The sequence below is a fragment of the Ailuropoda melanoleuca genome, chromosome 11 (genome assembly GCF_002007445.2).
Source record: "Ailuropoda melanoleuca isolate Jingjing chromosome 11, ASM200744v2, whole genome shotgun sequence".
Lineage (NCBI taxonomy): Eukaryota > Metazoa > Chordata > Mammalia > Carnivora > Ursidae > Ailuropoda > Ailuropoda melanoleuca.
Window position 1 is genome coordinate 89,220,008 of NC_048228.1, and position 24,639 is coordinate 89,244,646.

Here is a 24,639-nt window from a genome sequence, read left to right on the forward strand (position 1 = left end):
GGAGTAGAGCCCTTTTTGTCACCTTGACCTCTGCTTGGATTTGGACCACCAGAAGGATAGCATCAAAAGAAAGACAGGAAATTACTCAGGAAATAGTACAAAGCACTATGTCTGACTCTATTGAATTATAGCTGGGGAATCATTAAAAAAAAAAAAAAACCTTTGTAACTTTTTTTGTCTATAGTTCCTTGTGTAAAATTGTGTTTTTAATCCTGGTGACAGAAGTAATAAATTTTCATTGAGGAAAATCCAAAAGATTGTAAAGCACAAAGAAGAAAGAAGAAAGTCTTTTAGAATCCCACCACACACAGATAAATACTATCAATTCAGTGTATATCCTTCAGGGGGGTTTGTCTATTTGCTGTATTACTTAATTGGGATCATATTTTTCATGGTGTTTTATTTTAATATAACAATGTACTGTGAACATTTTTATGTTATTAAATTTCTTCAACATAATCTATAGCATTTGTGCAAAAAAAGTACCGTATCTGTTTATACGCCTATTTAGAGTACACATATGCTATTTATGTATTTGTATATCTGTTTATAGTGCTACTGACGGGCACTTAGGCTATTAACAGCTTTAGATAATATTACATGTGATGGAGGAAGAATCAGGAGCTCTGGAATCAGAGAAGAAGAGCTCAGTATCTGGACTTACCGGGGCAAGGAGAGCTTCCTGGAGGAAGCAACACTTGAATATTACTTTTCAGATTGTAAGGTGTGATAGCATACATTAAACTATTTAGTCCCCACGATTGACCAAGATGGTCTTATAGTTCCCCTCAGTTGACTAAACTTCAGATAGATTTCTTCCTGACTCTAGGTTCCGACCTCCCTTTTCTAAAAGGCTTTGCTTTAGAAAACTTGTAATTGTAAATTCTCTCTTGGCTCCTTCGAGATGTAAACCTTTTTAAAAGCTTTTGCCAGTTTTACAGCCCAAGGATTTCTCCAGAACCCAGGAGCCACCCACTGGAAACATAATCTTGGAGGAAGGCAATCTCTCAGTTTCTGTGGAAGGGGAGGAGCTTAACTTCTGTAGCCTAACTTCCTGTCGTGAAGACATGAGAAGGTTTACTTTTCCTTTAGGCGAATGCAGTTAGCACGCAGATGGTCTGTAAGCCCCTATTCCAACTCTTAACTCTCCTGGCCTTTGTTTCGGCAGAAATGAACTCTCACTGAGTTCTGGCCTTTCTTTCCTATTACAATAGTCTGGAATAAAGTCTTTCTTGCCTGTTAAACTGTGACCCATGCTAGTTTTACTTTTCACACAATAAAAGTCTTGAAAGGTGTCATATCCTATTGCACAGGAAAACACAACTGAGCCAGAAGTCCCCAGCTAGGGGCTCCATGAGCTCCTGCGGTAGGTGCTGGGAAAGTGTCTGAATCCTCTGAATTTCTACATCCTGCACTGGAAAAAAGAAGCTGAGAGTAACTAGAGTCGTTAAATTATACAAATGAGATCCTTGTTGATAAACTGGCTGGCTCCTCCTTGGCTTCTTCCTCCGCAAAATGAGACCAATAATAGGGGTTGTTGTTAGGATTAAATGAATTAGTACCTGAAAAGTGAAAGATTAGTACTGGCACACACAGAGTGCTGTTTGTATTACCATTGTTATTATTGCTATGAAACAGCCCCAATTTTAGAGTCAGAAGAGGCTGAGATCGAAAGGCACCTTCATCACTTCCTGGGAGAGTGACTTAGGCCACTAACTTGTGTCAGAGATTGTCCAAAGGTTTAAATTAAACAGCATATGCAGAGCAAATGATTCACATTGGTCCTGTGGTAGGCAGAATTCTGAAATGGCCTTGCAGGGTTTCTCAATCCAGTTATTCAATCAAACACTGATTCAAGTACTGCTATAAAGGGATTTTGCTGATGTAATTAAAGTCCCAAATCAGTTGACCTTAAAACACTGAGATAGCCGAATGGGCCTCATCTAATCACACAAGCCCTTTAAATATTAGAAAATTTCCTCTACTGTTCAAGGAAGATCAAGTCAGAAAGAGTCCAAATGTGAAAATGTTTCGGTGTGCAGTTGATAGCCTTTAAGAATGAGGGGACCACTGGAAGGAACTAAGGAGAACAGCTTCCAGGTGCTGAAGTTGACCCTCACCTGACAACCAGGAAGAAAGGATTCCTATATCCCAAAAAGCCTACGCTCCAAGGAATCAATTCTTCCAGCAACTGAAATGAGCTTAAAAGCGGATTCTTCTCCACATCCTACAAATGAGAGCACAGCTTGGTCAGCATCTTGATTTCAGCCTTATAAGGCTCTAAGCAAAGTTTCCAGCCAAGCCAGCCCCAACTTCTGACCTTCAGAGCTGTAAGATGATAAAGGAGGGTTGGTTTAAGCCACTACATTTGTGGTAATTTGTTAAGCATGCATCAGTGGAAAACTAACTCAGGCTCTTGGCAATGTGAAGTTTCTTTTTTTCACCCCAAACCTTTCTACTCCTGTCAAACCCCAACAACGGTGAAATGGGGGGGTGCAGCCATGCAACCTGCTCTTTCCTAGGTGCCCATATACCTTGACCCAAGGTCAAGGTACCACTTATCCCCCAAAGGACACCCTGGCCACACAGGCAGGCACCCCAGTTAAAACACTAGGGCAGCCTCAAGAGTCCCTTTGAAAATATACTTGCTTTTCAAGCCTCAGCACCAATTCACTAAAGAGATCAGACTGTTTTCAGAATTGAGAATCACAGGCAAGTCCATTTGTACCTTTTTATTGACATTTCTGACCTTGCTGGAAAAGCATGCTATGTTTTGCTATAAAAATTATCAGAGAGTGCAGCTTGCCGAGTGATATTTTATATTACAGGACAGAGCACTCAAAGCCACTCTCCTCAAAGAAGTGCTCCTGCCACTGAAGAGCTCTCGGATCTCGGTGAGCCTGCTTCTCCCCTGCACCGTGTCCACACTGTTAACTGGGCTGCCACGGGAGTAAGTAATTTGGTAGATGGAACCACAGTGTGACATTTCCTTGATTGAATTACTCCAAGTTTAGAGTAAACTTAAAATCTTAGGCCTTTCAAGAAAGAAAAATCATCATTTCCTAAAAGTTCTTGGTGTATATTGAGGGTACCTGTGAACATTGGGTTTGTTCAGATGTTGATTCTTCTGACAAGTCTCAAGACAAAAAGGAAATCAAAAACCAAATTAGGATCAAATAAATAAATAAGCCCTCTGGGCTCTATATCATTTCGTCTAGGTTTCTTGTCTAAAGATAGAAAACTTTTTATGTTTAGAATAACAGTGCTATGTATCTGTAATCCCTACCCACTCTAACCAGCAGAATGGCCATGTTAGCCAGTATTCATTCATAATTAAGTGTTGACTCATATAGGCTAAGGACAGTGATAAGTGCTGGGGATACGAGTGTGAAAGAGACATAATCTATAAACTTAAATAGGAAAGGCAGATAGATACCTTTTTAAGGAACTCGACCTACTCGTTCCTCCCTCCCTATAGATAAATCAAAATAAAAAGCTGCATTGCATATTAAAAGGACGGTTGGACAACAAGGTGTCAACTTCTTCTTTCCTACCTACTAGCCATGTAACCTTGGACAAGTCATCTAAGTTCTCTAAACCCCACTTCCATCATGTATAAAATGGAGGTAATAATGATAGCGAGATAATGGCATTGTGAAGATTAAAGGAGATGGTCCCTGTAAAAACACTTAGCTCAGAGCCTCATCATTAGCAAGCAAGTGGTGAGGATTATCGTGATGATGATGATGATGAAAGTCCTTACTCGGTCCCTACTGGTGCAACGGGTAGATTTTTCCATGTGAAACAGTTTAAGCTCTGGTTCCCATGAGGTGTGACTTTTCTAATTTGTCCCTTTGTGGGGTTTGGGGGTTTTGTTTTTTCTTTAATTTTTTTATTTGAACAGAAGTTGACACACGATATTACATCAGTTACAGGTGTATGACCTAGTGATTCAACCATTTTCTATATGGTATGCTATCTACACTCACCACAAGGATAGATACCACCTGTCACTACACAACACCATTGCAATGTCTAATTTGTCTCTTTGGACTGCTCATTAGCACCAGCACAGGGCAGGAGGCCATGAACTTCCTGGGTTGAGGCCATCCCCAACCCAGAGAGATGCGGTGTGATAAGACCTGTGAGAAGATGTGTTCACCTCTGATTGGAAAGCTTCCCAGAAGAGGGCAATTTTCTGGGTGGACAAGAACACAATGACAACTGTAATGACTAGCGTTGACAAATGTTATGATACATGTAGCGGTCATTGGAAGAGCCGGATCATGTGTGAGAGAAAAGAAATGGTAAAAAAAAATGAGACCGGTAAAGTAAACAGGGATCATTTAGTGAAGAACTCCCTGCCCCACCGCAGGGACTTTGGAGCAGAAGCACACTGTTTAGGAACGTGGCATGCTCAAACGCCCATTTTTAAGAAAGATCACCCCAGTAGCTATGAGGCAGGATTTATAGAAAGGCAAAATGAGAGGTTGGGATCTTAGGAAGCTGTTATACTGGAGAGGGAAAAGAATGATTGAGAAAACATAGTTATAATGATGCGGACTGGGGTGGATATTATGCACAGAACCACGAAGGAATATTACAGGGTGTCATGACCTTTCAGTTATGTGGACTGTGACCCCTATTAATCCAAATGCCCCACAGTGTCTTGCTGATGCTATAGTAGGATTTGATTGCCCTGCTACTCTTTGAGCCATCTTGTCCTTTTTTACTGTAAAAGCATGAGGTTTCCAGCTCCCCCCATAGCTTAATACTCAGGTTTGTATTCACTCGACCCGTTTAAGTTTTCATCTAACTGCATACTTTGTGCAAATCACTGAAACCTAAAGAATATTTTTTCAAGGCACAATCGGCCTTGAAAACTGATTGAAATGGATTTGACACTAATCACACTTCTTCATGGACTGCTACCTCTTTAGAAAGAGAAAGATCAAGCTTGAGATGATTAGAAAGTGGGGAGGGGCACTATCCCTGTAACAGGTGGCACCTAGGGTGTGACTCTGTTACCATTCTCCTGTGCAAGGAGGGAATCTCAAGGGCTTCGAGGTTCCCTCTTAGGCCAACAAATGTATCCACTAATTCACCTGCTGCATTTTCTTCCGTTGATTTTCTCCCTGATCTCATTATTCTTCTAGTCAATCTACACTGACCTCAAATCAGTAATTTACACCTTTGCAATCAACCACATTTAGAGAAATTTCCTATTTGAAACTTGCCTTACTGATTAATTTGCATCTTTCAAATATATAACCACTGTTATACTTGCATTTAGGTACAAGTCAATGTGATGACTCCCACCAAAATTACATATAACTAGAGGAAGAATCTACAACTGGCAAAAGTCATAGCGATTTACTCTCAGGTTGGTTTTTGTTCTGTTTTGTTTTGTTTTGTTTCAGTTCTGATAGTGTAGGGTTTCTTTTGATGGTGATGGTGATGATGATGTTTTGTACTCCAAAGTAGGGTATAACCTCACAATGGCTATGAACACTAAAACATGTGTTTCTGGGGCGCCTGGGTGGCACAGCGGTTAAGCGTCTGCCTTCAGCTCAGGGCGTGATCCCGATGTTATGCGATTGAGCCCCACGTCAGGCTCCTCCGCTATGAGCCTGCTTCTTCCTCTCCCACTCCCCCTGCTTGTGTTCCCTCTCTCACTGGCTGTGTCTATCTCTGTCAAATAAATAAATAAAATCTTTTAAAAAAATTTTTAAAAAACGTGTTTCTGTTAAGTCAGAAATAAGCTGAAATTGATTAAAAATAATTTTTTGTTTTCACTTGTAAGGTTGTGCAAAAGACTAATAACAATACAAGAAACATGATAGTAATACACACTTCTTCATTACAAACATTTTATCACACTCCAGCAGATGGCCGATCACTTTCAATGCTAGTCAGGGTTTACCTGCTGTGACTGGACTTTGAGGAAAATCTAGATTTGCACAAAACAAGTTCTGGCCTCTATTCTAATACATATTTTGGGTAAATCACCCATTTTCTCTCTGTCTCCATCTCCTCACTGTATTTGGTATGCCTAAAAGTTCCTGATCACCATGATTGTATAATGTAGTCACATAGCAAAACCACCATCCACAAAACATGTGAATTGTCCCTTCAAATTTATTTTAAAATAAAAGACAAATTAAGAGAAATAACTTTTAGATAAATGCATTGCCTCCTTTAAAATCCCAACTACAATGTGTATTTCTCAAGGCCAGTATCCACAAGATATTTGTCTTGTTTCTCTGATTCCTTTTTAACTTATTTTTATAAATACAATAGGCACTCAATATTTTTTTTATTAAACAACTGATTGAATTCATCCAGAATATTGTCATTTATTTTCCAGACTCAGTTGGATCCATTGAACATACAACAGTAAATCAGGACAGGCTCCAGTCACAGCCATAGCAAATAAATAATGCCCCAACAACACAAGCTTCTTGTCTCATTTGGTCATGTAACAAGACACATAACTTTTCGCGATTCCTACTCAGTTTTCTTTGCACTTGGGTAGTATTTTTCTTTTCTGCACCAAACTAGATCTTAAAACAGTACTTTCCTGTGCAAATATGCTATTTTATCCAAACAGAATGTGATGGATTACAATAGCTCTTTGATCAAATACTGGAAAACTCAGAAATTTGGGGAGAGAGTTTTTCGTTTCTCCACCACCGGAATCCTTAAGATGATGTTAGGCAACTGGTGACCAAGGCTGCTTTCTTTTCTTGTCCGAAGCCCAGCGAAGAGTAAGCTCTCTACTTGTCCCAGCAGAAGATGGTGGGAATCAGGCCCCCAGGGCAGGCACTTGGAAGCCTGAGAAGAGAAAAATTTTCCCAAGTGATGGATGGAAATGTTACTGTGGCTGGTGATTGGGAATATAACAGAGTCAAAAGAGGAGAAGTCCTGGGGATTTTCTTTTCCAAGTGGAGTCTTTGGGAGGATAAAGCAAGAGCCAAAATAGTTTGTTTTTCCTGAAGCCAAGCTCTTGTAAATTTCTACTCTAAATATCAATTTCTCTTTTACTATGCTCTTCACTTTCTTAGCACTAGCCCATCTCTCCAAGGTAGCTGTGCAGCCCCTTCACTAAGTGAGCTCAGTGGTCACTGTGCACGAGCACCATGGGCGGGGAGCTGTAGAAAGGCCCCCCAAAGAGACAGCAAAGGGTGAGCTGCTCTCTCCACCACCCCGGGGGGGGTGGGTGTGTGGAGAGGGGTGGCCATGAGACAATGGGCTCTCAGGCAGCTCAACACATAGACTTGGAGAAAAGAAGCTTCTCTGCTGAATTTCTAGTAACTTGGAAATTCTAAAAGCCTGCAAACCATCTCTGGGCTATGCTCTCTCTCTAGGTCTCTCCATTAGATCACTACCAGGTAGTAGAATTTTTTTGTCTTCTAAATACTTCTCAACATTGCCTCTCCTCTCTACTCTGATTCAGTTTGGACTTCTGCACTGACGTCTTTACTTATCTTGGGGCTTTCAGTGTTTGCCATCAGTTGCTTAATTGCTTAAAATGCTCCCATCCTCCATAAGATGATTTACAAAACCATTCCCAGGCTGCCTGACCCTTTGCCTCATTTTCCCCAGTGCTGTCTCTTACTGTATCCTCCAGCGACTCTGCATTGCTTCCAGTTCCGCTAGAACATCTCATGCCGTTTCTCTCCTCCTTGCTTTTGCTCATGCCGCCTTTGATCTAGAATGCTCTCCTCGAACTCCTATTCATCCTTTAAGAAGAGATAATGACAATACCTCCACTGAGGATGACTAACTCATCTGGAGTTGCCTGAAAATCTCTAAGGTTTACACCGAAAGTCCCACATCCCAGAAAACTCCCCGTAAGTCTTCACCTTCTCTAAGCCTTTCTTACTCCTCCCTGGTCAGGTCACATACCCCTCCTCTGTGATCCCACAGTACAGGTGTTCTGTCCTTACCTCACTGTCGCATATAGCATGTAGCAAGATACATACTTGTATATCTTGACCCTCACTTTGGCTCTGAGTTCCTTAAGAGTAGGCGCCACAGTAATTTATTTTAGTTTCTGCATCCCCACACATCATGGTAGGTGAAACACCATAGACACTTAATAGGACAGAAGAGAAGAAAGGAGGGAGAAGAGAAAGATAGAACGAAAGGTGGAAGGTATGTTGTAGTAAAACATGTTGTTGAGCTCCAACAGACTAAGACGTCATGGGATTCTCAGTCACCATATGCATTGAAGATGTAAGATCTGTTGGTTTAGTTTTTCCTCGCAAATGAAACTCTTTCAATAACAATACATGAAAGTAAAGAGCAATGTGCTATTTGATAGGATATCTTTTCCCAGGTATATACTGATGGGGGACTAAGGACAGATTCTAAAAAGCTGCTGTAACCAATAGACACCAATATTTCAATAACATAATAGAAACGTATTTCTAACTTACACGGTTGAATTTAGGAAGCTAATGTTCCCCGTTGGCAGGCAGCTCTCCCCCACGTGGTCACTCAAGTTCCCAGGTTCCTTCAGTCTTATGTCTCTGCCATCCCCTTGAGGTCAGAAGTCCCCTAAATCCAGACCTCAAGCAAGAAAAGAGAACATGGAGAATAGATTATGGCTGGTTGTATAGATCAGTTCCAGTAGGGCTTCCACACATCACTTCCCATTGGCTAGAACTCAGTCACGTGGCCACACCCAGCTGCAGGGGAAGCTGAGAAATGCAGCCCACGTGTGTGACCAAGAAGAAGCAAAAACAGGTTTGATGAGTGGCCAGTCTTCTTCTGCCCCACAGGGAGGATGTGAGGTGAGGTTCAGATGAGATAATGCCCATAAAATGATAAGTACAAAGCCTGGGCTCTTTTAGTGCACCATAAGTATGCTTTAGTTTTTATTAGCATTATCATTACTAATACTGTTACTAGTCTTACCAGTATTACCACTACTCATCTTTATATCAAGTGCATTCATTAAAAAAATTTTTTTCTGGATCCCTTGGGTCTCTGAAAGGCCATAGCCACCTTCACATAGTCTCACCCCCTTCATCAATCCCACCCTCAGGTCCTCTAGCTGCCTTATAAATCCTAAGCTACCAGGAGGAGAGAAACAGAGTTCAGTCCTTCTACCACAGATATACTAAATGTCAAGTGTTACAAAATGCAGTGTTATCCACCATCAGACAATGATAAACTATAATGAAATACAATTTCCCTTGTACTCAGCCATGCATTTTATGAGGATACCGTAAAGTTTGCCATTGGCCTCAAAAAACAATAGTAAAACCCTATGATTCTTTGTGCTCTACTTTCCTGGGTGCCTTCAACAAAGAAAACTGTTGATTTTGAGCTGTCTGAAGCTCACTCTATAAAAAATTGCCCTCAGTCCGCAGCTTTCTTTTTACTGGGCTCCAATAATGGGAGAAAATGGGAGGATACCACAGAAATACACAACCAAGGGCATTATCTGGAGTCTAGAGGTGAATGACAGCCTGCATTTTAACTGAGCTCAAACCCAAAACCTGAAACCAAAACCCTAACAGTGCAGATCTGTTTGTAAGAAAAATCCCCATTCTTTCTAACACCAAACTGGGTCAAAGCAGAGGCAATCGAGACATAGTACTTCAATTGCACAGAAGACTTCTGTCTTCATAGGTTTCTAAATAATTCATTACCATATTTGATCTTCACAATCCCTGTGATGGAGATTATCAGCTCCATATTACAAATAAGTTTGTCTTTTTTTTTAAAGGCTTTGAACTTAAAGGGGTTGTCCAAGGTGATAGGATGCAGCGTACTAGTGACTAGAACCCATTTCTTCTGTTCTGATTCCTGGAGCATTGCTCGTTCCTAATTGCTGACTTCTCATGGCACGCCATCAAAAACCGGGATGCACCAAGTAGGAGGGTGTATACAGAAGGAGCCAAGATTGGAAAGGGATGAGATGGAGGGGAGAGACAAAGAACAAGGACTGTGAAAAAAATATCTCTACCACAACTTAGTTCAAAGTCGATGACCCCAAATGAAGCTGGCAGGGACAAAATCTTTAAAAAGTCAGGAGGATTTCATTCTGGAAGAGATGCTGGAATAAGATAAGAGTTCCAGAGTGGATTCTTTTGAACCAAGGCCACAGACCACCACCACCAGATCAAACTTACTCTTGTGGTCAAAAGGAACGTGGGCGGCTGTGGAGTCTTCTTACCCTGAATCTTCAAAGGAGAAAGACGCGTTCGGTCTCCTGAAGTTCCTGGCCTTTGACCTACACGTGACAAAAAGGCTACAGTAAACACAGGTAAAAGGCCCAGATATTTAAATCCCCTCCCCCCAGTAAGCCGTCTGAAGTGACCATGCCCTTCAGACAAGGTGGCATGTACCAAAGGAAGCTTCTAAACGGTGGGGCTTATTCCATGCTTATTTCCCCAGAATGCCTGCAGAAAAGAAAATCAGCATCGAAGCAGCTGCGGACAACCCAGAAGGAGCTACTTTGTTCTTCCTAAGTGATGGCAATTTATTTTCAGATTTTAATTTAAAACACACAGCTGACCCAAAACCCAGCAGTATAGTTCTTTGCTCCCCAGCTTGTGTATTTTCTTCATGACTCTGTGCTAGTGTTTTGTTTTGTTGTGTCATGTTGTGTTTTTTCCCTTCTCTGACTGCTCTGCTCAAGCTTGATGAAGGGTTTGTGGGACATTGAGGGGAAGCACACATGGCAACATTTACACTGCACCTGTCTCACCTATGGCCCCATCAACTTCCACGCAGAGATCCCCCTACAGAGGCAGTAAAACAACCTCCGGGAGGCACAGATGCCACCCGATTTCTGGGAATCATTTGTAAACATGGCTGCCTTGCGCACACCTATAACTGTTCAACTCATTTGTAGTCTCCACACCGCCCACCCCCACCTTGTGTGCCCCCAAACTGTCCCCTGAAAATATAAGTTCCTCCCGAATATGCATTACCCAAAGAATAAATGCAGTCATCTGTACAGAAGTGTTTGTGCACGAAGACAATAATAAGAAATGACTAGAAAAAAACAGCGGCAAGTCAGAAGCTAGTAGCCCTGATAGCTTCTGTACAACCTGTCTCAGGCAATTTGGTAAGGGTGATTTCAACCCACACGTGGGGTACACCCAGCTGGTTAATAGTCGGCCCCAATCTGCATCAGATCTTTCTGGCAATGGCCTCCTCCCCACGTCACTCAAACGCAAAGGCAAGTTAGTGCACTTCTGCCACGAGATGTTTACTGCAATGCAGTCTTGTCTTGGCTCCTGAACTTCATCATTTGGAGCTTGATGATAGAAACAAAAGATAAAAGGCTGTTTTCACATTCTATTTAGCCTGTTATTGGAGTTGTACAGGCCTCTTTTCTTCGCCACAGCCCTCAGTGGCTTGGCAAATATGACAAGTGTGATTAGGCTGGAACCTCATTATACAGTCATTGAGGCAGCTCAGCATTTCATAAAGCGGCGTCCTTATAGCCTTTACTTGATTACCAGGTCCTTGAAGAGGGCCGGTGCTACTCCAGTGCGCACCCCCACCCCGCCCCGCAGTGCCCTGCACTCAGGTCTGCAGGGCACAGGGGATGCTTTTCCAATGGAATTGAATGCAAAGGAGTTTATATTGAAATAGCAAAGGGATCCCTTTCCTCTCCGAAAGGTCTCCTTGCAGGTGATTTTCATTTTCTCATTTGGCCTTTATACACTTTTTTTCAGATTTCCTGACACGAACATTCATTACTTTCGTAATCATTTATTCTAAAATCAGTTGTTTAAAAATGAAGTCTCCTCAGAAGACCCTGGGGCTCTGCCTCCAAGAGGGCAAATTTTTATTCTGAAAAATACATAAAACGCAGCCTTTCCCAGATCACTCCAACCTTAGCTTTATGAAATGATGGTCTGCGCAGAGGGGAGAAGAAGCTGTTTGGGACCAAGTCATGTATATATTTGTAGGTGCCAAGATACATGATATGTAGATGCCATATACATATATAACAGCCCTCATATCCGTACGTGTACGTGCCCACAAACGTGCAGAAGCCCTGACTACAGCTTCAGGGTTTTAGCTTAGGCATTTAGGTAACATTTATTCCCTGGACGAAAAGACGATCTAAGCCTTAGATTCTAAAGATGTATGTAACCTTCTTTTTATGGCCACAGAACCCAATCTGTTTGATAAGACTGCTATCAGCATAATTGATGGACCCCCAGTTTTCCCAGCCCCCAAAGCTTTAGTTTCTTAACTGAGTGAAAGGGATGGATCCTGAATTCTTCTTGCTGCACCAGGCTTCAGCAGTTACTCCTTCACAGGTGCTCCTCTCTGCCTTGAGACCTCTCCTTGTCACCATGGCTGTTCCCCCAAGAGCTGTCGCTTCCTGTAATCAGTGCCTCCCCCACCACATGCATGCACCCACCCACACACATACACTCACGCACACACACAAACACACACGTACATGGCTGCAATTGTGGCCCCCTCCTGAGGGATTAGAGCCCATCGGAGCAGACATTTGCCTAAACACTGCACTGCATTGGAGTGCGTCCCCCAAACTTCTGGGTACTCCGTGGTCTACGAGTATATGCGCACCTCAAATTTTGTGAAGATAAGGGTGTTTGTCTCTTCTCTTCTAGCAGGAAGCCCCCATGGGATGCCTGCCACCTACCTTCTCTCTAAAGTTCTATGACTTCTTCCGTTTCTCTTTTGGTTGGGAAAAAAACACAAAAAGAAAAAGTCACCTGTGTCCCAGTTGTCTTTTCTCTTACTGAATAGCTAACTTTGCTCTTGCCCTTTTGTATTAGTCAAGAGCTACTCCGGGAGCCTAGACAGGTACCTGGCTCTAACCAGCGCTTTTTTTTTTTTTTAATTTTATTTATTTATTTGACACAGAGAGAGCCAGTGAGAGAGACAGCCAGTGAGAGAGAGACAAGCAGGGGGAGTGGGAGAGGAAGAAGCAGGATCCCAGCGGAGCAGGGAGCCCGATGCGGGGCTCGATCCCAGAAGGCCGGGATCACACCCTGAGCTGAAGGCAGACGCTTAACGACTGAGCCACCCAGGCACCCCACTAACCAGCTCTTTTGGAAAAGCAGAGCATGGAGGCTGGGGGAGGGCATTAGAGTCATTGACTCAAGTAAACAATAAAGGCCAAGAAATAGCACAGGTTGAAGGGACTCAGGGGCTCACTGAACCCAACGCCCTCTCCCTCTTGGATCAGCTTCTTTCTGGGGATCAGCTGTGTTTTCTCTGGAATCTATATTTTGGTAATTCCAGCCTTAGTCTGGGCCCTCAACATCCGTGTCCTGAAGTACTCCACTCCCTCATTTGAGAGCTTTTTACAGAATATGGAGACTATACAAGAAAATCTCTGCTGGGCACTGAAGAAATAGTCTGGCTGTTCCACGTCCTCCAAGGAACTCATGACTAACCCCCTTGTCTTGGTTCTCACAATAACATTTCTGTTCATCATCGAACCTTGACATTCTCCATAAGTTGTCAGATGCTTTAACATTCGGCAGGGTTCTCAATAGACTCTATTACCCTGACCCGTTCCTCGTCTCAGCCTACATACTTCATGCACCTGACATTTGCAGTCCAACAAATCCTTCTTCGATAATTTCACTCGCAACTCTAGGGTGTCTAAAACACAACTCTCTCTTTGTATGTGGATGCTGTTTACATATCTGGAAGGTCACGTGGCTCATCAGAAGCCAGGCACCTTTAAAGCAAATTCAACACTTGGCTCAACTATTGCCTGGCTGGAAGGTCTTGGGTAAGATGAAACTCCTCGGCCTCAGTTTTTGAATCCAATAAGTGGGAAGAATAATCTTGTCTACATTTCACAATTATTGTATGGAAAAGAAATAACTTTTTTTTTAAAGATTTATTTATTTGACGGAGAGACAGCCAGTGAGAGAGGGAACACAAGCAGGGGGAGTGGGAGAGGAAGAAGAAGGCTCACAGCGGAGGAGCCTGATGTGGGGCTCGATCCCATAAACGCCGGGATCACGCCCTGAGCCAAAGGCAGACGCCTAAGGACTGCACCACCCAGGCGCCCTGGAAAAGAAATAACTTATATCTGGTGCTTGGCACTTAGTAGCTGCTCAGAAATTTGTATTTTTTTCATCTTTATCAACATATTGATTGCTTTACACTTTAAACTCTTGAAGAGCAAAACAAAAATGGTAGAATTGTATGTGTCATTTAAACCTGTGGGGAAGGTAAATTTTTGTTGGGACATTTAACCAGTACCTTCTTCATATATCTCAAAGCGTGCCTTTATTCCTGATTTCAGTTATTAGATAGTGTTGCCTAAATTCAGATTTCTACTTCAAATGAGATACATGACCTAATTATTTGGCTAACCACGCAATGAGAGACTTTTTACTTTAAAACATCAGTTGTAAGTCCCTATGTTGCTCAGGCTATATTTCAGTGCCAGGGGACCTTGTTAGATCATTTCTCATAATCAATTAGTGCGTGTATAGGCAAGGCTATAAATTCTTTAGCTGTCCTCTCCCTCTAGGTTTTGATAATTTTCTTCCTTTTTTTTATTAAGGATAAAACACCCAAGAAACACCCTAGGCAGTTGCCATCACATTTCTGATGGTTTAAAAGTGATAGCCTTCTCTGCCCCACCTTCCACTCCCACAGCGAGCTGGAGGTCCACTGCAGCCCCTCCCTGCCTTATGGCGGAAGGCAACCCACTCTGGGCTCCCTGAGGATTTCAAACAAAAGCACACAGTGCCTTGGAAAGTTACTGTGGATGCAAAATACCACCATTAAAGGAACTATTTTAAACTAAATTGATTCTTTGTTCTTTAGCCAATTGGCTAATCCCCCTCTTGAGATGTGCTTCCATTTAGGAAAGCTGAAAACACAGCTCTGAGGACTGAGACCTAGGAAGGGAGAGAGATGCTGACATAGACATTAAGTAGGATTGAGCCGCGAGGCAGCTGCATACTGATACTTGAAGATTCCTCCAGGCTCCGCAGGCTCTCTTGGCAGGAGCGCATCATGGAAGGAATAGAAGAGAAGCCAAGAGAAACTGAGAACAAGGCCTGGGTGTCTGAGTCAGTGACGATGTCAGCTTGGATTGTCCATCACCTGCATGCCAGCCGCTGGATTCCAGAGCGGCTCCCTTCCCCGCTGGAATGTTTAAAATAGTGCCTGCCTCCCTGACCATCACGAAAAAACTCTGGTATCCTGGTCTTCACCTTCCCAGTGTGGTCCCGAGGAAAACCCTTAGGTGTATGAAGTAAAACCATTCAATCTTCCATGTGGGGTTGGTGTTGCATTCGCATAGGGAGAATTCAAGGTGGGGGAAATGGGAGACATACAGGGAAGGGGGAAGTTGGAATAAGTCCAGAAAGACAGAGCTATGGCCAGAGCCTCATCAACATCTCTCCTAAACTTTATAAGAACTTTCTTTTTTTCATTTTTAAACTTTTGCTATTATTTCATTAGTGTATGGTGTCCATTCCATGGAGAAAGGTAGAGAGACAAAATACAAGAAAGATTATCCATAACCCCAACTCCCCAAATCTTTCTCATCATTTATATTCCTATACATGTATATGCATCTTTTATGTACATGAGCTATACTGTAAATGGTCTTTACTTAATTATGTACATTATTCATTCATTTGGGACTAATAAATGGTGATGTTTAATTGTATATGTCCACTTGACTAGGCTACAGAGGGCCCAGATATTTGGCTAAATGTTATTTCTAGCCGTGTCTAAGAGGGCATTTCCAGATGAGATTAGCACCGACTCAGAAGACTGAGTAAAGCTGATTGCCTTCCCACTGTGGGTGGGCATTGGCCAGTCCCCTATCTTTTGAGGGCCTGAATAGAACAAAAGGTGGAGAAAGGAAGAATTCACTCTCCCTGCCTGACTGCTTGAGCTGGGAGGTTGGTTTTCTCCTGCACTAGGACTAGAACTTACACCACTGGCTCCCCTGGTCCTCGGGCCTTCAGTCTTTGGCCAGAGCTCTCCCACTGGCTTTCCCAATCCTCCAGCTTTCAGATGGCAGATCATGGGATTTCTCACCCTCCATAATCCTATAAACCGACAATTTATAATCTCTCTCTCTGTCTCTCCATCTCATCATATATGTCTTAAGTAAAGTATTCCAGGGAACCCCAACTAATACATGCGTATACATCTACCTTGATATTTTTAGTGATTGCATAAAATCCCATTGTATTACTGAACCATAATTTTTTTTTTTTTAAGTTTCCTATTGGAGGACATTTACATTGTGTCCAAATTTTTAGCTATTATAAGCAGCTGAGAAGAGCATTCTTGAACACTCATTGTTAATGCATTGTTCTAAACATCCTGGTGGGCATGTTGGCTTAATCATCCCTCCAATCCCAGTCCCTAGTTTCAATGCTAGATTATGACAGACGATGCAGGCCTATGCTGTTGCCTGTGGTAAAGGAAAGCACAATGCCACACACTTGACTCAATAAACCTCCAGAAGCTGGGTCATTCTAGGTACCCTCAGAAGCTCAGACGCCATCGTCATCCTCAAACTATGATTGAATAGTTGCTTTGTGGGGAACACACAGAGCGTGTGCTCCCCCAGACAGAGCAGCTGAGTCAAGCCTACTAAGCACAGCCCAAGGGGGGACTCCTCAGATGAACTCCACTCCAACCTATCATGAATCTAGGTCAGAACAGAAGCTTCCAGCATCCACTTTAAGGAATTCAGAACAATGAGATCATGTCGTATGGTTCTCTTATTCCCACTCTGTTTTGAATAATTTTAGAATAATTTTTAATATAGTAGCTTAAGATTGATGGGGTTGGGAGCCTGAACTGGGAAAGAGGGAGCTGGAGTCGGTAAGTATAACTATCTCCAATTAGAAGTGCCATCAGTACACATAATAAAATATTCAACGGCTTCCCAGGGATGTCGACTTATTCATAATTGATTTAAATGAGTCACTGGGAAAAAAAAAAAAAAAGGCCTTTAATCTTCCACATAACATGTCTCTGAAAAATTAAAACTGGAATCACGGTTCAATTAAAAAAAAAAAATCCAGCAGTGTTCCAATCACCTCGATGGATTTGCCTTTTGCTGTGGCCGCTTGGTTAGGCATCCCCACACTTGAGGCAGGTCAGGACTTGGGCTCTGTGGTGTTTAATGTAAGACATACCCAGAAGACTATGAATAGCACTGTCGTTCATGTGATCAGTGCATTTTAAAGTATTTTTCGTCTGGAAACTAAAAAACAGAAATGAAAATAATGGAAGATACATCCTTATGTTGCTCACCTTCCTTGTATTTACAATGTTTTAAAGTCCAAATGCAGGTGTCTAGAAGAGCCCCAGGGGGAAGCAGCTTCTGTGTGGCTTCTGTCCCTGAAATCCCTTTGCAGTGATGTGACTGTTGATGCCACATTGTACCAGCTGATGAAAGCCAACAGGGCACATCTCTTCCCAAATCCGTATTCAGTGATACTCAGGGAGCTTGACACTGGTCCCAGTAGGAGTTTTGACATCACGGAGAATGGCAAATGTTACTAATCAGGGATTCTTTTTTTTTTTTTTCTTCCTGAAAGCCAGTTGTTAAACATTTACCAACACCTCGCTGCTCCATGCCCTTGCCCACAGCCCAGTAATTCACCTCTACTGACCGCAGTCCCCTAGAGCAGTGTGCACACATGCTCTTTGGAACATTCAAGAAGTAGCTCTTTATTAATTAATAAAAGACAAATCTCAGACTCACGAATGATAGGCATTTTCTTCTATCCTAAGAAAAGATGGAAATTCTACTTATAATTCTCATTTTCATTTTAATATTCCCAAGACACTTTGACACCCTGCACTCTCACAGTAGTTAAAATAAGAAATTAAATTAGGAACTCTTGAGCAGCTCACATATAAATTGCTCCGATGTCCATTTATCAAACTACAGTTTTCAGAAGAGCTGTGACTCTTCCCTGGGATGTTCTGGTTATATGTACCTGTATCCCTGATGTCCAGCCCCCAGTAAACATTTAGTGCTCAAGTGATTTGATCGGCTCATATTCCAGAAAACCCAGAGTTAGATCTTAAGTGAGAGTTGCCGCTTCCCTGCTATGAATCAGTATCTTCCCACAGGAATGCATTAAATGGCCATCATTAATAATCACCCAAGCATGAAACTGACAGACAAAAGATTTTCAGGTTATGACTCTATCACACCGATCTCGTTTGTTCATTGATTCATTAAAATTTCATGGTTAAGATAATACAAATTTTAGCTAAGCTAACTTACATAGATCTTAATACTTTCTCTTAATACTTTCTCTGTGAGATACTATTACCAAATAGTATCTTTTTTGAGTCTTTTGTTTTCTGTTAGTGGAAAAGAGGAATTGAATAGGGACCAACATGTGTAGAAAATGCTTAAAATATCCTACGAATGACCAGTAGCTCACAAAAGCTTTAATAGAATACTAAACCACTGTCTTTGCCAAATGCCCATTCTAATAAAAACTCAGAAACCCCAACTTGCTGCTTGGGCTCAAAAAATTAAAATAAGAAAAGAAAATACAATTCCACTTGCATTTCTCTGAGTCCGGATGCTCTTGGGAATCTCTCAACTCAGACTTCTGTCTACTTGAACTCATTACATGGGCTGGATCCAATCACCTACTGTAACACACCACCTTAGTGGCTTCGAGCAACACAGATTTATGATCTTCAGCTCTGAATAGCAGAAGTCCAAAGCATCTTAGGAAACTAAAGCAAGGTGTTGACAGAGCTGCATTTTTTTCTGGAAGCTACAGGGAAGACATTGTCTTGCTTATTCCAACATTCTTGTCTGCATTCCTTGTCTTGTGGCCTCGTCTTCCATTTTCAAATCCATCAGGGTATTGTCTTTAAAACAATCTCTCTCTCTCTCTCTCTCTCTCCCTCTCCCCCCCCCCCCCCCCCCCCNGCTTGCATTATCACATCTCCTTTCCTCTGCTTACCTGCTTCCTTCTTCCCTTCCCCTTACAAAGTCACTTGTGATTACATTGGGCTCACCAGATAATCTGGATAATTTCCCTAGCTCATAATTCTTAACTTAATCACATCTGCAAAATCCCTTTTGTCATGTAAAATAACATTCAGTTTTTGAGGATTAGAAAATGGACATCTTAACGGGGTCATTATTCTGTTTATCACAGTGAAGAAACTGCCATTGGGGGCTAGAAAGTTAGTGGCTCTGGTTTTAGAAAAATCAACTTGCGAAACTATTGCCTATATTAATTTGGAAAAGAGAAAATGGACCTGTACGTCTTACTAAGGTGATCTCCAGGCAGAGCACTGAAAGGGCCAACAGGCTGTGTTCTATAAGGAAGAAAGAGATTAGCTACAGACAGAACCGTTCAGTCTGCAAGCAGAATTTCAAGGAAATATAGAAGAACCAGGATGTACTGGGTTGGAAAACATTTTCACTATCTTTAGTCAGTAAAAGATTCAAAAATGAAGAAATGACCTCAGGGTTGAGATCAAATCAAAAGTTTATCTATAAGACCTTTTGTTAAAGACCTCAGAAAGATTTAGCAGAGTGCCTAGTTAGACCCTCTCAACTAGAATAAAGAGTTTCTAAAAATCTTAAAGGCTATCTTCTACAGCACCCTGACACTTAGCCCAAAATAGAGAGAGGCCTGTCTCAAAAAGAATTATGGATGTGACTTAAGGGGCATGAGGTGAACCCAGTCGGATTCATAGAATTCCCACTGAGTGGACAAATGTAAAAGCTTTGTATCAGCTTGGGCTAAAAGGGGCAGAGACAGTTCAAAATGAAAAGAGGCTCTGGGCCCCCAACATTCTACAAGCAGGGAGCAACTTGAGAAAGCTACTTAGCTGCAAACACAGGCCATCTCTTTTAGAAAAGGCAAGTCCAACGGACAGATGCAGGGTCCACAGAGAACAACGAACTGGGGAGCCACTCCCATGGAGAAGAACTGAGCCCTAGTCAGGGAATATTCCCTTCCTTCCTAGAATAAGGAGCTCCTGTGCTGTGTGCCTGGCAGGAGTTCAGAATTGTTAAGGACCAGCGACTGTTATGAGCCTCCTCCTACTTCTCTCTTTTTTATTTTTTGTTCTGTTTCTTTTGCTTTGTTTTTCTAAGAAGGGCAGACCGCCACGTGCAGTACCTCATTTGGATGTGTTTGGAGTCTTGGGAGCTTGACCACCCTACATTCTCCTACAAACAGACCTTGAGAGCTTGTTTGGAGGGTCTGGCACGGGGACACAGCTACTCATATACATCCAACCTTGACCAAAGAACAACTCTCTTCTGTTGGGGAAGGTCATCCTCTTCCATCAAGCACACAGTTTTGGGAGGGACACAGAAGGAGCCGTAGGAGNTCTTCCATCAAGCACACAGTTTTGGGAGGGACACAGAAGGAACCGTAGGAGAGGAAGGGGACACCCACCTTGCCAGCCAGAGCAGCCAGATCAACCCTGGTGATTGGTAGGTTGACAAATGTCAGAGCCAGATCAGCCTCACATCCTACCTAGCTGTCCTTTTTGAATTAGGTTTTCAACTCTGGTTATCTTGACTCTGTCCTCCGTCTCACCATTGTGTATTTGGTGTAGGGGTCAGGTAACATCTTTTTAGTTCATGGATCTCAAGACGAAGAAGAGCTGCACCCAAAGGACTAGGTGAGACTCTGAGGGTCTTAGAAGGGATGAGTGTGTTTGAATATGGGAAAGCCTGGAGAGCAGACTATCATAGACTATCAAATTGATCTCCCCAATGAATCAGACCTCCCAGTACCCACGTCTCTGTTGAGTCTCCTTGTATGGACTCCAAGCTTGACTACATGTTTATCTTTGGCCAATAAGGTATCAACAAACATGACAGAAATAAGATATCAACAAATATCACAGAAATAGGGGTTTGAAGGGAACTTTTAAGTTTGGGGTTTGTCCTCTTATAATACTGTCCCCGTTATGGCACAGTTTAGCCTCCTTGAAAATAAAAGACCATGGAGTGAAAAAGGTCCAACCATTTCAGCTGTCCCAGCTGAGCCCAACCTCCAAGTCAACCTTGTAGCTCAGTACAGCCATGTGAATGAGCACAGGCAAACCCAGCAGAAAACTACCCAGCCAGATCCCAGAATAATCACAAAGCAATAGATAATTGAAATAGGAATTTAGTAAAAGCAGAGTCCCAGGAGTTATTGAGAGATGAGGGTAAGTTCCAATTGAATTGACCCTTTCCAGTGCCTGGAGCCAGCCTACCTCCCCATCTAACCAGCCTGCCATTTTAGTTCCCTCCACTGGTACTGGATTCTCTCTCATAAATCCCATTCTTCAAAATCATAGTCCAACTTTTGCCCTCACTTGCCTCCACCCGAGTCTCCCAAAATCATACCATGAGGATCTTATCTTATGTTTGTCCATTTTAATGAGTTTTGAAGTAACATCAGACCTTACATGACATCACAAATACATCCTTGGGCCTTCTGTAGTCTACTCTCCCAGGTGATAAAGTTGTACGTGTGTCATGGGAATAACCCTTCATCAAGAGGAACCACCAGAGTAGCTTCTCTGAGGAGACACCTTTCTTTCTCAAGGTATTTTGTAATTTTTGCAATAAATATCTGCTTTTATTTTAAGCGCCTTCCTCTCTTCCTCCAGGTTTACCTGAGCCTGGGCTCCCAAGCAAGTTCAGGAAAATTAGAAAACCCTCCAGCGCACAGACTGATGAGGAAGATCCAAGTACCTCAGCGCTCAAGTCCCTCCTGGGAAGTAACTTCCATGCTCAGGAGGGACAGTAACTCTTCCAGGTTGCAGCTCACTATATTGTCTCTCAGAAAATGAAAGAGGGAAATGATCCAAACAGGCTCGCTTGTTCAATGTCAAGAACACTGGAAAGAAACAAGTTTTCACCTATTCTGTTACTTCACCCGCTCCTGTCCTCAGACCCATGAGGCAGGCAGACCTGTATCATCATGTCCACTTTATGGATAAGGAAACCGAGCTTCCAGAAGGATAAAGGCCTGACATGAGGTCCCAGAGCTTGTATGAGCCATTATAACCACAGCTTAAATTCAGGTGCCTCTTTAAAACAGGATTCTGATATTTTTTTCTGCTTTTTTGGAGAAACCTGGACCCAAGGCCTGAATCGTCAGCTTATAAGCAGGTGAATTTGAGCTCGTTTTATAACCTCACATGTGAAGTGTGGGTAATGGGCTGCGTGACAGAGTTCTTACGAGGACTAGATGAGTAGAGTACTAGAGTAGAGGGGAGTCAGGGAGGCAGCAGTTCAATACGCAGGCACTGAGCCAGACTGCATGGGTTCGACTCCCAGCCCTCCTACTTCCTAGCTGGGTGGACTGGGGCAAGTTGTTTAACTTCTCTATGCCTCTGTTGCCGTGACTTTAAAATGGAGAGAAACACAGTAGGCTTACCTCATAGGATTTGGGGGTAGCTTGAGGAGGAGCTAATATAGGAAAAGCTCTTATAACAGGATCTGGCTTATAGTATCAGTCTCATCACCCAAAGCCTGGCACATGAGTGACATTCAGTTGGCTGCAAGTCCTGCACGCTTTTCAAGTGCGTCTACAAATCCTTCTGCTCTGTNCACGCTTTTCAAGTGCGCCTACAAATCCTTCTGCTCCGTGTTACTTCAAAACTTTAGAGTTCACAGGCTCAACTTCCATCATCAGATGTCCAGTTTCTGAACCAAAAACCACAAGTTCTCTTCATTGGCACTGATTTAAAAAATCTTTACTAGAATGAATAGAAAGTTTGTCTCTGCTTTGATGAAACGCACATGATTTTTTTTTTCGCCCAGCTGTAGTTGACTGTATTAAATAAATTATTCACTATGACAGAGTAAAAGCCTGAACATTTTGAACAAAAGAGACAGTCCTCAACCACCTAAGAAAGCTCCATGGTCCCCTGTGGAGTTGAGCAGACACCAGTAGGGATCGATGTCTCAGAGAACCGAGACTATACGTCAGCCATTCAGCAAACTTGCATCATCCTCTATCAGCTTCGGTGACTCTGAGCTCTGGGGATAAAAGAAGAAGTCAATCAGAAACATTAATAAATGTTGAGTCTGAAAACAGAGGAGTTCAAAAATCATGACAGAAGTTCAATGCATATTCAGGGAGTTCCATTATATGCACATTTAACTTACTATGCTTTAAATATATGCTCTCAGGTAAAGAGAGAGAAGGAAAGTCAGAGAGACAGAGGGATAGAGAAATAACTATACATGGAATGTAATTGATTCCAAACAAAATTCTCTAACCCCTACTCCTGTGAATGAAAGTGACATGGGGCCATGACTCTGCTACCCTTCAGGAGATTCCCATGTGTCTCCCCACCATGAGCTCTCACCTCACCACGATGAGTGTGAATGTAAGGCTAACTAACAGGAAACTGCTTTTCACACAGCTGCCCCCAAATGCAAGCCAACATCTTCCCCTGGTGCCCAACGAAAGCAAGAGCCATCTGCTCCAATATTGGAAGAGAAACTGGCTGCCGTGGATTTCCCGGCACAGATGGCAGCCTCCAATGAGTTGCCTTCCTAAGGATTTTTAAGTGTAATCTTAACAGCAGGAGATTTTCACATTCTAGGCAACTCCATTGTTCTGTTTCTTAGATTTTCTAGAACAACGTTTCCTCCCTGGATCTTCAGTGTAACCTAGAAAAAGAAACTTTAGTCTTCCTTCTGTAATGCTAGAGGTCAAGCCTTCTAATTTCTCACCCATAAATTTAATCGGATTGTATTTTCATGATTTAAAAGATTGTAACCTTTTGTAAAAAAAAAAAAACAACTATTTATCCCTTGCTTCACCAATCCTAACAACCACATGTGTTCATCTCATACTTGGGGCACTAAACCTTCAGTCTCAAGACTCTGGCTGCATTCTCTACATGGAATATAGTGTTTGCAGAACTCAGCGGGAGTCATTTCTTTGAAAAAAAATGAGCATAGCATTAGTAATGTGCTTTCATCCCCTGCTATGAAAGTGATACTGCTGTCAGAAGGACGTGTTTCAAGTTTATCTGAAACCCACTTATCCTGAATGGGTTAAAGCACTGCATCTCCCAGGAAATTATCCATGGGTGGGGAGAAGGGAGGAGAAAACTTAGAGACTTTTGAAACACAACTTTTAACACAGAAGAGATTCAGACCGATAAAATTTCAGTTTTCATTTGAGCGAAAATTTCTTAAACTTGAAGCTTTATTTTACATATAAAATGACAATGGAATTATCCTATTTTCTCTTTCTCAACTTGAATATCAGTACATTAAATTCAAATTTTGGCCTGAGTTATGTTATGAAGAAACAAAGCAAAAAAAATCCAAATCCTGGATTGATAAACTGCTAATTATAATTTAGTAATTGATAAAGTGATTGCTATTATTCCCATTTTATGCAAGAGGACCCTGAGGTTCCAGGAAGTTAAATGATACATGTTAGTCTCCTAAATGATGGAAGTAAGATTGAACCTTGGTCTCCCGACACCAGAGTGGCTTTTGCTCATAAGAGTCAACTCTCTGAATCATAGGACCAGAGAAAAGGTAGCTAGTTTCACTCCCTTCATAATCTGAGACGTGTCTACTAGGTTCTGAGCCAATGACCAAGAAAATAAAGAAGAAAAACACCAAGCCCTCCTCTACGCCAAGACCTCAGACAAATC

At 42.3% G+C, this 24,639-nt stretch overlaps 2 long non-coding RNA genes across 5 annotated transcripts in view; both read right to left on the reverse strand.

The window, feature by feature from the left end:
* Positions 1–6,424: 6,424 nt before the first annotated feature.
* On the reverse strand, positions 6,425–10,249 carry LOC117804450. Its single transcript, XR_004628911.1, has 4 exons — positions 10,146–10,249; positions 8,442–8,574; positions 7,619–7,742; positions 6,425–6,834 (listed from the first exon to the last, which is right to left on the reverse strand). It is a non-coding gene; the product is annotated as an uncharacterized LOC117804450 (long non-coding RNA).
* A 12,326-nt stretch (positions 10,250–22,575) lies between these two features.
* The window catches only part of LOC109490404, a 58,655-nt gene continuing 56,591 nt past the window's right edge, over positions 22,576–24,639 (reverse strand). For all 4 annotated transcript variants that reach the window (XR_004628914.1, XR_004628913.1, XR_002143730.2 and 1 more), the window contains one exon: positions 22,576–22,996. This is a non-coding gene — a long non-coding RNA (uncharacterized LOC109490404). The remainder of the gene's footprint in view (positions 22,997–24,639) is intronic.